Source organism: Lissotriton helveticus, chromosome 5_1 (genome assembly GCF_964261635.1).
Source record: "Lissotriton helveticus chromosome 5_1, aLisHel1.1, whole genome shotgun sequence".
NCBI classification, from domain to species: domain Eukaryota; kingdom Metazoa; phylum Chordata; class Amphibia; order Caudata; family Salamandridae; genus Lissotriton; species Lissotriton helveticus.
Window position 1 is genome coordinate 1,617,906,653 of NC_136065.1, and position 14,422 is coordinate 1,617,921,074.

Here is a 14,422-nt window from a genome sequence, read left to right on the forward strand (position 1 = left end):
AGTGAATTTGCTGGGGAGAGATATATTGTGCAAAATGAATTGCAGAATATATTGCTCACCTGATGGAATTGGATTACAAACTATGGAGGAAGATGGAGGCAGAAGAAGCGATATTGTTTCCTACTTTTGATAAAGAGAATTTACCAGAGGAACTGAAAAAGACAGTTAAATCTGAAATTTGGGATTTGACTGGAAACGAAATGGGTCTGATGAAACATGTCGATCCAGTCAAAATTACAGTGAAGCAAGGAATATAATTTCCAAACATTCCTCAATATAAAATGAAGACTGAAACTGTTGAGGGTGTTATTCCTGTGATTGAGAAATTCATTAAGCAAGGTGTTTTGAAAGAGATTGTGAGCAGCCCTTGTAACTCACCGATTATGGGGATCAAAAAGCCAAATGGAACGTACAGAATAGTTCAGGATTTGAGAAAAATTAACCAAATTGTTGTTCCTTGTTGCCCAGTTGTTCCAAACCCAGCTGTCATTCTTTACCAAATTCCGCATGATGCAGAATAGTATACTGTCATTGATCTTTGCAATGCGTTCTTTACTGTTCCATTGCATCCAGAGAGCCAGGAAATCTTTGCTTTCAGATTCCAGAGTAGGACCCTCGCATGGTGCAGAATTCCTCAAGGGTATACAGAGAGTCCTTCTATCTTTAATGAGTTATTGAAGAGATCTTTGGAAGATTTGAATCTACCTGGCAGATCGACATTAGTTCAGTACATTGACGATCTGTTGATTGCAGCAAAAACAAGGGACAACTGTGTGACAGATACAATAACTCGTTTGAATCATCTGGCAGATGAGGTACATAAAGTGCAGTTTTGTAAACAAGAAGTAAAATACCTTGGTCATAGAATTGCAAAAGGAATGAGACAGGTGACAATCGAGAGAATTAAAATGATTCAGGGAATGCAACCTCCAAGAACACAAAGACAAGTGAGAATGTTCTTGGGAATAGTTGGTTACTGTCGTCAATGGATCAGTGGATTTTCAGTAATTGCGAAACCACTGCAGAGATTGACAAAATCAGATGTAAAAGATCCAATTGTACTTACTGACATTGAGTTGGAAGCCTTTGAGAAACTAAAAAGAAGTCTATGTGAAGCTCCAGCTCTGGGCATGCCAGATTACGAAAAAGGTTTTGAGCTGTATTGTAGCGAAAGAGAGGGATGTGCTTTGTCTGTGTTAATTCAGAGACATGGAAACTTGAGAAAACCTATTGCCTATTTCTCAGCAGTTCTTGATCCGTTGTAAAAGCCTTACCAGGTTGCTTAAAAGCAGTTGCAGCAACAAGTGTTAGCCTTGAGCAGAGTGAAGGAATCATAATGGGATTTCCTGTTTAGGTCTATGTGGTGTGTAGTCTAAATATCGAGTTTTAATTTTCGACTGGACATAATATCGACTCCAGAATATCGAGATGGCATTAATGTCGAGGTAAGTAATATCGATGTATTTATTATCGTTTTTCATGTATGTTAAAAAATATCGATTGAAAAAATATCGAGTAAGTAATATCGATAGTAAAAAATATCGTTATTTTTAGTAGTTTAAAAATATCGAAAGTCAAAATATCGGTTTTAAGAATATCGAAGTTGTGTTATCGACAGTCATGATTAAATATATGTTATTTTTTTATGTATTTATATTGGAAAAAAATGTATAAACAATTAATAAATATAAAAATTTATTCAAATAGTATAATAATTTCTAGGAGCGGGTAGTGAGTTTTAGGGGAATAGGGTGGGAAGTAATGTAATTATAATTAATTAAATATGTAAATTTATTAATTGGTAGTAATATTTAATTAATTGTTAATGAAATAATATTTTTTAATTCTATTAAATTGAATTGCTAATTAATGTAAGTTAATTGATTAATTGGTAATTATGGTAGTTTAAATAATTTATGTCATGTAGCGGGTTGTGGGTTTTTAGGGGAATAGGGTGGGAAGTAATTAAATTATAATTAATTAAATATGTAAATGTATTAATTGGTAGTAATATTTAAATAATTGTTAATTAAATAATAGTTTTCAATTATATAAAATGTAATTGGTAATTAATTTAATTTAATTGATTCATTGCTAATTATGCTAATTTAAAATATTTATGTGATGTAGCGGGTTGTGGGTTTATAGGGGAATAGGGTGGGAAGAAATTTAATTATAATTTATTAAATATGTAAATTTATGATTTGGTAGTAATATTTAATTAAATGTTAATTAAATATTTGTTTTAATTATATAAAAAATATTTTGTAAATAATTTATTTTAATTGATTAATTGGTAATTATGTTAATTTAAATAATATATGTCATGTAGCGGGTTGTGGGTTTATAGGGGAATAGGGTGGGAAGTAATTTAATTATGAATCATTAAATATGTAAATTTATTAATTGTTAGTAATATTTAAATATTTGTTATTTAAAAAATATTTGTTGATTATTTATAATTTAATTGGTAATTAATTTATTTAATTGATTAATTGCTAATTATGTTAAATTAAATTTTTTATTTCCTGTAGCGGGTTGTGGGTTTATAGGGGAATAGAGTGGGAAGTAATTTAATAATAAAGAAGGAAATAATAATATTTTTTAAAGGTATACAACGTTTACCACGCAACTTTTACTACGCACTACCATTACAACGAAAATTTTACTACACAAATACCATTATAACGCATGTATTTACAACAAATTTTTTTACAACGCAGATACTTTTACAACGCATACCATTACAACGTAAGTATTTGTAAGTATATAATTATATTTAAAATGTTATAGGTTTGTGTTTTTGGGTAAAGGGTTTTTTTTAGCGTTCAGGGTCAGTTTTGGGTTTTTGGGTAAAGGGGTATTTTTAGGGTTCAGGGTCAGTTTTGGGTTTTTGGGTAAAGGGGTATTTTTAGGGTTCAGGGTCAGTTTTCAGTTTTTGGGTAAAGGGGTATTTTTAGGGTTCAGGGTCAGTTTTCCGTTTTTGAGTAAAGGGGTATTTTTAGGGTTCAGGGTCAGTTTTCCGTTTTTGGGTAAAGGGGTATTTTTAGGGTTCAGGGTCAGTTTTCAGTTTTTGGGTAAAGGGTTTTTTTTTGTGTTCAGGGTCAGTTTTCAGTTTTTGGGTTAAGGGGTATTTTTAGGGTTCAGGGTCAGTTTTCAGTTTTTGGGTAATGGGGTATTTTAAGGGTTCAGGGTCAGTTTTCAGATTTTGGGTAAAGGGGTATTTTTAGGGTTCAGGGTCAGTTTTCAATTTTTGGATAAAGGGGTATTTTTGGGTTCAGGGTCAGTTTTCAGTTTTTGGGTAAAGGGGTATTTTTAGTGTTCAGGTTCAGTTTTCAGTTTTTGTGTAAAGGGGTATTTTTAGGGTTCAGGGTAAGTTTTCAGTTTTTGGGTAAAGGGGTATTTTTAGGGTTCAGGGTCAGTTTGGGGTTTTTGGGTACAGGGGTACAGGGTAAAAATTACGTTTATACTTGGTGGAGTTGGAATAGTAATTTGTATGGGTTCAGTGTCCAGCACCTTCCCTGATGTTATACTTTGTGGATTGGGAATAGTAATTAGTATGGGTTCAGTGTCCAGCACCTTCCATGAGTTTACAATTGGTGAAGTGGGAATTGTAATTTGTATGGTTTTAATGTGTAGTATGGTTTTGTGAGTTTATAATTGGTGCTGTGTAAATAAGAAAACATCTTTAATACAAATAACTATTATTGGTAGGATACTATAATAAAGTTTTAAAATTACATATAAAAAATTTGTATTAATGATAATTATTGTTATTGTAGTAGTTAAAAGATAAATACATTTTTACATTTATTAAAATTTAAAATGCATTTTTAAATAGAATATTTCATATGCAATTAATAATCATATAGAATAATAAAGAAGGAAACATACACAGTGTTAAATGGAATAAATGAAAAACAGTTTATTAACATATACAAAATAAATTGTAAGTAGAGATGTATTTTTTATTTCTATTGAAAATTGTAAGTAAACAGTTTTTATTATCCAAAAAAATATATGAAGTGCATATATATGTTTTTAACAAATAAATGATATTTAAATATTTATATGTTTATTGACATATATTGTAATTAAATTAGTTAAAGAAACAAATTGGTAATATGTACTTTTCTTTTAATAACAATTATGTTATTCACATAGACATTGAATATATTGTCATAGATAAATATGTATATTTGTTTTATAACAGTAACATTTTTGTTTTTTACAAAGTTATCATATTTATAATATTAATTTTAACATAGATAAACACACAAATACATTTTTAGATACATACATAATGTTTAAACTAATATGAGCTATTTTTATAAACAAATTATTTGTAACAAGGTTATATATTCACATTTGTTTAACATATAGATTATTTTCAACATGTATATATAAATAATAACATATTATTTAAAGTAACAGATAACAGTTGAATAATTATTTGAAAGTAATGAATATTTAAGAAATAATTTTCTACAATTTAAATAATTATTTACACTTAATATAATACTCAGTGTATTTTTTTAAAGTGTTGAATACAGAAATTAATGAGGTTTTTGCTGTATACAGGGACTACTTTTTAACCGCGTAATGTTATTTAGGCTTATTTGGTGCTTCAACAGATCGCGGTTGGATGCTGCTTCGCGTTAGAGAGGGTAAGTTTGTTTTTATTGTATTTTATAAGTTAATGAAGTTAGTGTTAGTGTATGTGTGGTGTGTTTAAGTTTATGTACATAGGGTTATTAAGAGAAGATTGTGTTTTCGGTTTTAGGTAGAGTGTACGATATTTAATTTTTGCTGCGTTTTAGTTGTAGGTGTGTGACGTGAGCTAATATGTTTAAATGTTACAAAGATAATATGTTTGGTGTATAAATATGTCTTTTTATATATGTATGGGTGTTTTAGTGTGGGTGGGTATGTATTTTATTTTTTCAAGGTCATCGTCGCGTTTTACTGTTTTTGAGGAGGTCCTTCTTTTTCGATCAGAGTTGTGTGACGAGTATTATATACTCTTATTTTAGCACACAAATGTTTTGGTTTTCACGTTTTGCAGGAGCGTTTTTTTTTACAAATTACTATTTTCGGGTTTTCTATGGTATATCGTGTGTATTACATTGGAGAGGAGTCGCTGTGGATTTGCTTGTATTTTTGCATTTTTTTTGGGGCTTCCATGGATTGAATGGGTTTTTGCTATGGTGTCGTATGGATTGCTTGGAATTGGATTACGCTTGAAGGTGCAACAGAAAGGTAATTTTTTACAAAACTTTTTATGGGTGGGGAAACTGTTTTAATTTTTGCTTTAGTTACGTTGTATGTAACATTTTGTAAATACATTATCTAAATACACTTTATATATGTTAATATTATGTATTTGATAATTTAATTGCAAATTGTTACATGTAAAAATTAAGGATTTAAAAAAAAAGCTTAATGTCACATGTATAGTTGTGTTATGTTTTAAAGAATAGTTTTTGCAATCATTGATAGATAGTCTAGTCCTTTGCTAGTTGGATAGAGGGTAACTTGACTTTGGAGTGTGTTATACATTCTTTTCCTTTCTTTGGTGAGTTTAGGTCCGATCAAAGTTACTGATTGCTCCATTCGGAGCTCCTGGTAACTCTGTTCTTTTTGTAAGGATTGTATCAATTTGTGAAGGGTAGGTGTTCCTCGGCCTGTAGTTGCTTGGAAGGCATTGTGCCATCCTTCAACTGCATTGTTGGTTTTTGCTTCCTTATTTAGTGTGCTAAGGTAGACATTCCACTAAGCTATTTGGAATTTGGGTTGTCTTCTATGGACTGATCTGTGTAGCCTTCCTACCCATGTGTCTTCGAAGTAGTCAAGCATAGGGCTTAGTCTTTCTTCGTTTCTTTTATAGTAGGGGCTGTCTATTAACAAGTTATAGTGCTCAGTTACATCTGTCAGTGGAACATAGGCTAGGGCGATGAGTTTTTTTATTTGATAAGCAAAAGTGCTATCAGTGGCGTATTGGATACTCAAGGTAGATTGTTGTAGATGTCGCCAGATACATTGGTTAAAATGATAATAGCAACCTTGTATTGCTGTGTGTGGGTATGTTTTAAGGATGGTGTTTATCATAGCTTTTTCAAAGTCAATGATAATTTTTTGTGGAAAATAGTTGTTAGTATGTTGCTTGACTTCAGTTAGTATTTCTTGATAGGTAGCTTGCTGTTTGTTTGGTAGAAGGGCATAAAGGAATGGAATATTAGCATTTTGGAAATGACCATGGATAGTGTATAATTGATAAAAAGGTTTGGGACATACAGAAAAAGTACCATCCATCATCCAAGTTTGGCATTGGGTAAGTTTAGTCATGTTGTTTGCTGTGGCAAACAGTATAATTCTTTTATCGTTACATTTGTTGTCATAGAGTATAAAATCATCTTTATTGTGAGTTACAGAGAGTTCCGGGGGAATTTGCACTTCTTCAAAAGTTTTTGGTGTGGGAGGAGTAGTGCATGTTGCTCTTTTTTTTCTAGCCATAGTTTTTTTTAGGGAATCGATAGATGGTAATTGGCTAGAAGCATGTTGGGGAAGTACACTTAAATGGTGTTTTAGAATAGCAGTTGTTGGTTGATCAGTACTAGTACTAGCTTCTTTAAGGGAATCTAGCATTTGTCTAATCTCTATTTCTGTTACATTGGGTGGGTGATTATGTTCCTTAGTATAAGTAACAGTAGTCTCCTGAGTTATAGCTCTACCATAACATTTGTTGGCATAATATTTCGTACACTTCCAAAAAACTTTCAAATCTTTTTGTTTCTCTTGAGTGTAGACATATCCCATGTAACAAAGAAGCATTTTCCCTTTTTGTGAATAAATGAATTTAGCTCCTTCAGTCATGCTTGTATTGTAGTGCTAGGAGGTAATTAAAAGAGAATGTCATTACATTTGTTCAAAAAATAATGTTGTATTCTAATAATACAGTTTAACACATTTCTGATTTACCTGTAAATCTTTTTATGATTTCAAGTAGTTCTTTTCGGGTGTTGATGTTCTTCAAACTGTTATTTTCTGTGTATATATTTTTGTACCTGTGGAAGTTGAGAAAATGTGTACAAATATTTTAGAACTATTTATGATATTTTGGTAGAGGTTTTTAGCTAGTTTCTATTTAGTTACCTAACTATTAAATGTCGAAGTTACATTTAAATTATATACTTACTTATTTATATTTAACTTTTGATGTCCAGGTGTTGTCTAGGTCTTCTGTATTTTCTTTTTGTCTGTAGGATAAATAGTAAAAAAAAAACATATAGTTTAGGTATTTGGCTTTTAAACATAGGTGTGAGGTTTGAGAGTTACATTTTCGATGGAAAATAATGTAGTAGTACTTACTTTATATAGGTGTAGCTGTCTTTATGTTGAAGTCAATACGTTTTCTTTCAGAAATCCTGCAGAGTTTCGTCTTCCTTTAGTTAGGAGATTTAGGCTGCATTTTTAGTTTGCTGTAATCTTGTTTATATAGTATTAGTCTAATAGTTTCTGAAGTAGGATTGGTTGTTTAAATTGATAGTCTGTTTTAATTCGTGGATTTGAATTTTTTAACCTGTTATACTAATTGCTTTCCTTATATGGGTGACGCCAATTAACGTTTATTTAATGTGTAAGGCCTTATTTTGTATAGGTTATGTTATCTTTATATTTTTAAATTGGAGGAATATATATAATTTGCAGTAAGAAATGTTTAGTTGTTCGAAACATTGTTTATGTATTATAAAATGTATGTTTGTATTTATTTTGTGTTATAAATGTTAGGAAAATATATAGTATGTTTTATAGCTTTTTAGAAACAATTAGTGAATAAATATGAAAAGTATGACTAAATTTTAAGATAATACAGTGATTTATTCAAGGATGTAGTAATTTCGATATTTTAAAAAAACGATAAATGTGCTATCTATATTTTTGTATTCGATATTTTGTCAGTTTTTCATTTAAAGATGTGATATTCGATGTTTTAGAAATCGATAATGTTGTTAGTCGATATTGTAGTAGTCGTTGTTTTTTTTAGTCGATAATGTGGTTTCGATATTTTTGTGTTTTGTTGTTTAAGGATAGGCAATCGATAATTTTGTAGTCGATAATTTTTCGTCGATATTTTGTACAGTCGATATTCGGTCTGTCGAGGTTATGTCAGTGATCCGGTCTATGTTCCCCATTCAGTTGAGATTCTCCTTACAAGAAGCAAAACGCAACACCTGACAAGCAATAGATTGACAAAATACGAGAAAATTATTCTGGGATCAGATAATGTGTCAATAGCAAGGTGTGTGAATTTAAATCCTTCCACACTGTTACCTGATACTGAAAATATTGATGAAAATGATGTGGAGCATGAGGGCTTGGATGTCATGGAATACTGTACCAAGCCAAGGCAAGACATTAAAGATGTACCATTGCCTGAGTCAGATTATGTCTACTTTGTAGATGGCTCCTGTCTGAGATCAGAGGGAGGTGTTTTGAGAGCAGCATACTCAGTCTGCACAGTAGCAGATGTTGAAGAAGCATCATGTCTTGAAGGAATTTGTTCAGCAGAGGTGGCTGAGTTAATTGCTTTGATTCGTGCATGTGAATTGGCAAAAGATTTGAGAGTTACCATAATTACGGATAGCCAGTATGGGTACGGAGTTGTGCATGATTATGGACAGCTCTGGTCTCAGAGAGGCTATATGACATCAGCAGGTTCACCAATCAGAAATGCAGAATTTATCAAAAGACTAATTGATGGCATACAGCTGCCAAAAGAGATTGCTGTAGTAAAATGTGCAGCACACAGAAAAGGTGAGGATTTTATCACCAGAGGCAATGCTTATGCGGATGAAATCGCAAAGTATTGTGCAAGGAATAATTATGCACTTAATCGAGGGAAAAACAAAGAATTTGGTTCAATTTCACTGATGCTAACATCTGTTGTTGAGACATGGCAAGTAATCAGGGATTTGCAAAATGAAGCTGATGATGAGGAGAAGAATACATGGTTGAAGGCAGAATGTAGACAGCGAGATGAGGATGGAGTTTGGACTTACAAAGATGGCAGGGTGGTTTTACCAAATTGCATGATTGCTGACATGGCCAGAATGTATCATGGCCCTGGTCATATTGGAAGAGATTCTATGATTAGGCTTTTCAAAGAGACATGGTTTAATACCAAGTTCAGGACAATTGCAGAGTCTCTCTGCCAAAGGTGTTTGACTTGTCAGCAAATGAACCCAAACAGGAAATCAGTTATGGGAATGGGAACCATAGGTCGGGAGGGTGGTCCTTTCACCAGATTACAAATGGATTTCTTTGAGATGCCTAGACACAACTGTTTGAAATATGTTTTGCTGGTTGTGTGTTTGTTTTCAAGGTGGGTAGAAGCATTTCCCACACGTCACAGGGATTCAATTACAGTAGCAAAGTTGCTTCTATGTGAAATTATCCCAAGGTACGGTTTCCCTGTGACTATTGAGAGTGATAGAGGAGGACATTTTGATAACAGACTGTTGAAGTTGATCTGTGAAGCATTACAAATTAAGCAGAAGTTGCATTGTGCATACAGACCAGAGGCATCTGGAGTAGTTGAGCAGATTAATGGAACAATAAAAAATAGAATAGGAAAAATGTGTCTTGATACAGGCATAAAGTGGACAGATGCTCTTCCACTTGTTCTGATGACTCTAAGAAGTACACCAGATAAAAAGACAGGTCTGAGTCCTCATGAAATTCTTATGGGCAGAGTCATGAGACAAGCTTTTGTACCAGTAGGAAAACTGCTAAGTATTAATGACAGTGCAATTTTGGAATACTGCAAAAAGCTGTCTGACGTAGTGACTTCTGTGTCTAATCAGGTGGGAACTGAAGTACAATCAAAAGACAAAGTGCAGACACATGATCTGAGGCCTGGAGATTGGGTCAGAACAAAAGTTCATCGAAGAAGAATCTGCTTGGTCCCGAAGTGGCAGAAACCAAGACAGGTGATTCTTGTGACAACGAATGCAGTAAAGTGTAGAGGAATAAAAAGGTGGATTCATCCCAGTCACACTATTCCGATACCTACACCTGAAAACTCTGACGAAGAAAGTGAAACAACAGATGATTCTGAAGAAGAAGCTGAAAGAAATCCGGATTCTGAAGATCGACAGAGGGGTCGACATCTGGAAAAACCATCTGTGAATGGAGATTTGATTGGAAAAGACTTGAAAATTATTGAAATAGATTCTGAAGATGAAGATAATCTGCTAGATAAAGAATCAGCAGAAGAATCAGACAAAGAAACAGGAGAAGTAAAAGAACCTGATCAAGATAAAGGAAAAGAGACTGAAACAACAGAAGAATTTGATCAAGTTCAGAAGCAAGACCAGGAGAGTATCGAAAAGCAGGAAACAAGCTCTGAAAGCAGGAACAAGAAATCCGGAACTGGGAAGTTAAAGGTAATTGAAGAAGTGGAGGAAGACGAATTGCCGAGTACCAGTGATGGAAGAAGGAGTGCTGTTCCTAACGGAGTGAAACTGCCGATTAGAAAAGATCCTGAGTCAAGAATTGAAATTTCTGACAGTGATTCTGGAGAGAGTGATGAAGAGTGACAGAGGGAAAGAGTGAAGAAAAGATCATGGAAAACAGAATCTAATGTGACTGAGCCAAAAAGAAAAATCCTGAGAAAAGGAGAGACCTGGCCATCTGAAAACGGAGGGTTGAGAGTCAGGTTAATAAAGAGATCGAAAGAGCAGGTGAATGAAATCACTAGTCAGGAGGATCCTGAAAAGAAAGCAGAAAAAGGAAAGAAAATAGAAGTAGTGGCTAGAAAGACAAAGAGAGTTTTGAGGCCAAATCAAAAATATAAATCTCCTGAATGGGCATATCTGATTATACCACCTGTAATTGAGATAAACAGTAGCAGTCAGGAAGAGATTGAAGAAAATAGTAACAATTATTGAAGTACTAATCTGTTAGAATTTAGGATTTTGTTAAGGTTTCTGTTCTTGGCACAAGGCTGAAGAAATTACGTTAGGTGACAAAAGGTCGAAGAAATTGTATTTAGTTGGAGAATAACTTGTGACGCAAGGTCGAAGAAAGATTGTTAGAGGGTTTTGAAAAAAAAAAAAAAATTTAAAAGGGGGGTGTTTGAAATTTTGAAATATTTTAATTTTGAAATATTTGATTTTGAAAAATTTTGTTTTCTCTTTTTGCAAATAAGGTTTCTCTTAAAAAAAAATGCCTTTTGTTATGACGCGTGGTACTTCAAAATGTTCCATCTTCAAGAAATGCTGCAAGATGACTCTGGTGTGTGTGCTCATATTAATTCTGCTCTGGTTAGTTTTAGCTGTCATCTTTCCTTTCGGGATCGAGAGGTACAAGATCAATATGACAAGTAAAGCTTCAGTTAGTCAAGACAAACATAGTGCAACACACAAAGCTAACAATGTTATTGATCACAGACCAGGGGCCCGATGTAGGTAAAACGCATTTACCGATTTTAAAATACCGATCCGTACCGAATCGGTATTTCAAAATCGGTAAATGATATGTAGGAAAAAATAGTCGGAAAAATACCGAATCGGTAGCATTCGGTATCGAGAGTCGATACGTACCGAATCGCCAAGTACCGATTCGGTATAGGCCGGGTCGGACACGTCCGAATCGGTAATAAAAAAATGCGGAACCAACCAATTCGGTAAACGCCGAATCGGAAATATAAATACGCCCCATGGGCCGAAAGGCCAATAGGAAGGCATTATACATTCCGATTTGGTATTTACCGAACATATTCGGAAAATACCGAATCGGAAAATACCGATTCGGAGAATGCCGAATCGGAGAATGTCGATTTGCCGAGCAGGTTGAGTGACACTGAAGACATCAGCCAATGAGCTGTAAGCACCCTCCCCCACAGGGAGTGGCAACCCAGGCAGGTGCAACTCATCAGAACTTTCTGGAAAGCTGCCTGAGCTGAGCAAACACAGAGAGAGCAGCATTGTGAGCAGGATCCCTGTGAGACATGGATACCAGCACAGAGAGCCAGAAGGCAGCGCGTAAGCGCAATCCAAAATTCAGCACCATGGAGCTGCAAACTTTGGTGGAGGAGGTGGTGAGGGTGCACACCCAGCTATATGGAAGGCAGTCCCTCACTGTTCCGGAGAGCACCAAGAGGAGGCTGTGGATCGACATCGGGGAGAAAGTGAATGCAGTTGGTGTCACCCACAGGAGCCTAGACGACCTCAAGAAGAGGTTTTATGACATCCGTGGCGTGACCAAGCGCAAACTGGCCGACCTGCACAAGCAGGCTGGACTCACTGGAGGAGGAACAAACCGTGCGCCACCCCTCACACAGCTGGAGGAACTAGTGGCGACCACCATCGAGAGGGCCAGTGTCGTGGGAATTGGGGACCTGGATAGCTCATTCCGAGCTACAGCTACAGGTAAGAAGCATGCGCAACTTGACACACCATACCAGACACCTCCCCTACAGACCCAATGCACAGCCAAACCCCAGGCCAGTACTGCTAGCAACAGACATGAGCAATGCATCTTGCTAAATGTACTCTGCAAAAGTTACCAAAAATGCCACAGCAGAAGCATAAGATAAATAACAGTAATACAGCATCAACGTGTTTGTAATGAGATGTGCAATGCTTTAATAGTAGTGACTGGAACACATTAGCACCCACTTGACAAATGCTTCTTTATACCTAGGGGCACCATCAGGCGGGGGAGCAGCATCAGCTCCAGCACCAGCTCCAGCACCAACAGCCAGTGCGGCGGTGGCAAGCACCAGTGCAGCAGCACAGGAGGAGGAGGACAACAGCTGTGCCCTGGCAAATGAGGAGGACACTGGACATTCCCTCACAACTCCACACTCCCCCCGACTGTCTCAGTCTCAGTCGCCCTCATTGCTATTCTCCCCGGAGAACACACCACCACAGAGCCACCCTGCACCTGCCACTTCCCCGGCCCGGAGGAGAATTGTAGCTCCATTAGTCATCATGGAGGGGGCAGCGGGTCAGGCTCCTGCACAAGACCCCGTGACACCAGCGTCACCAGAGCACACACAGCAGGGCAGCAGAAATCCACGTAGGCCACGTGCAACCAGCAGCCCAATACCAGCACCGGGAGGCAGCGTCTTCGCAGGGCTGGAGACCAGCATGGTAACGATACAGAGGATGCAGGCAAAATCCATCCTGGCCTGCCATCGCCAGTTGCGCCTGCACAACCTGCAGATGGGTGAAATGACACAGGGCTTCAAGACCTTCGTTGACAGCAACAAGGAAATAGCGACATCTATTGGCCGAATGACCACTGCCATCACCCAGCTCTGCAACAGATTGGATGACCATGAGCTGAGTCGTCGCAGGGATGCACGAATACAGAACAGGTCACTCAACCGCCTTGCAGCTGCGACTGCCCAGCTATGCCAATGTGGGGCAAACATGGAGGCCAGCCTCACACAGAACATGTCCGAGGTCACTAGGGGCATGGGCCGTATTACCACCGCCATGGAGACACTACTGATCTCCAACACCGTAGTGAATCCCGTCCTGGGCGAGGCTGGGGACAGCAGCAGCCGCAGCAGCCCGGCCAGCGCTGCGTCAGAGCCGCGCCGGAGCAGCAGGCGCTCAGCTGAGGCTGCAGGGCATTCAGAAGGGGGTGAGGCTCATCCTAGTGGGCCTGCTAAGCGCAGCAAAAAATAAGACTGCCACTGCGCGTGAGGCAACCCGGACATTGGACATTTCTACCCCTTCTTGTTTAACTTTTCTTTTGTTGCACATCAGTGCAGTAACGTTGATGCAACATTATTAAATTTAATTTCTGAAAACATACATTGACCTGTTTGTGCATCTGTACTCACTCAGAAATAGTTGTCTGTTATCTCCTGACGCCTGTATCTGCCGTCAGTTGGTGCAGAGACTCCAGCAGGTAGTGGTAGTGGCACAGCATTGTCATCGTCAGGGTCCTCGTAGTCGGATAACTCTACCTCAGTGCCTTTCCTGACTGCAAGGTTGTGCAACATTGCACAGACAGCAATGATCTTGCAGCAGGTGATGGGGGTATATTGCCTTGCACCTCCGCTCTTGTGCAGACATCTGAACCTGCTCTTCCAGATGCCAAAGGTCCTTTCCACTACGTTCCTCGTGCTTTTGTGGGCACGGTTGTACCTCCTTTGGCTGGGTGTTGAGGGGTTGAGGTAAGGGGTGAGAATGAACGAGCGTAGGGCATATGCACTGTCGCCTAGAAGGAGAAGGGGTAACATTACTCACATGCATACATGTACTTCACACTGCAATTTTGGTTATGGGGGTCTGACACTGTGTCTTACCTAGGAGGTATCCTTCGCCAAATTCCCCTGCCATCAGCCGTGCATAAATTCCGCTACTCTGGAAGATATAGGAGTCGTGGGTACTCCCCGGAAACT